Raw genomic sequence first — 1,140 nt, 5'->3', positions numbered from 1 at the left:
AAAAAAAAAAAGTCACAGTGTTATAAAACCATAAAATCATAATTTTATTTCTGGAATTACAAAACGTGTGCCTTAAAATAGCAGGTTTGTGGAGCAGTGATAGGTAAAGGGGCTGTCATTCATTCATTATATAAATTTCTATTACACTGAATCTGTTCACTCTGAACAGTTTATCAGATCAGTACTATGACTGGAGTTAAAAACATACAGTACAGCACAGCACAGAAATAACATTAAGCTCATCTGCTCATCTCCACTCTGGCATGATGCGATTTTGTCGGGATAACAACCACTAGTCAATTTTTCATTCTTTCTCCACCAACTTTCCTAAAGAGCCACTGTCTATATGCTTATCAATTTCCTGAATGCAGTACACTGGCCTCTGTATGACACAACATGTTACACTAGATAAGTCACTGCCAGGCTCAAACAAGTCTAGTAAGTTATTCTCAAAAACACAAAATAAAATATAAGATAGACCCAAGATTCAGAAGGACCTTGACAGACTTGAGCAATAGGCCCCAGCCAATAAGATGCAGCTCATTGGGTTAAGGTCCTGCAGTTAGGCAGGGAAAACTAAATGTACAGGTGTAGAATAGGAGATACCTGGTTCAACAGCACTAACTGAGGGATCTAGGTGTCCTGGTGGATCGCTGCTTAAGCATGAGACATCAGTGTGCTGCAGCTGCCAAAAAAGCCAATGCAGTCCTGGGCTGCATCAACGTAGGGATAGTCTCAAGTGATAGTAAAACCAAATGTACAGGTATAGTACAGGGGGTACCTTGCTCAATAGTAGCAACTGTGAGAGGGATCTCGGAGTCCTAGTGGACAATCACTTAAATATGAGCCAGCAGTGTGCTGCAGCTGCCAAAAAGGCCAACACAGTGCTAGGCTGCATTAACAAAGGGATAGAATCAAGATCACGTGAAGTATTAATACCACTTTACAATGCCTTAGTAAGGCCACACTTGGAATACTGCATCCAGTTTTGGTCACCACGATGTAAAAAAGATGCTGAGACTCTAGAAAGAGTACAGAGAAGAGCAACAAAGATGATCAGGGGACTGGAGGCTAAAACATACAAGGAACGGTTGCTGGAATTGGGTATGTCTAGTTTAACGAAGAGAAGGACGAGGGGGG

The 1,140-nt window shown here is 41.4% G+C and overlaps 1 protein-coding gene across 2 annotated transcripts in view; it reads right to left on the bottom strand.

The window, feature by feature from the left end:
- The window catches only part of LOC107299925 (OCIA domain-containing protein 1), an 11,364-nt gene that overhangs the window by 1,147 nt on the left and 9,077 nt on the right, over positions 1–1,140 (bottom strand). The window lies entirely within an intron of this gene.

This window comes from Protobothrops mucrosquamatus, unplaced genomic scaffold, assembly GCF_001527695.2.
Source record: "Protobothrops mucrosquamatus isolate PMUCROS unplaced genomic scaffold, P.Mucros_1.0 scaffold5720, whole genome shotgun sequence".
In the NCBI taxonomy this organism is placed as follows: Eukaryota; Metazoa; Chordata; class Lepidosauria; order Squamata; family Viperidae; genus Protobothrops; species Protobothrops mucrosquamatus.
This window is presented reverse-complemented; position numbering and strand designations above follow the sequence as displayed.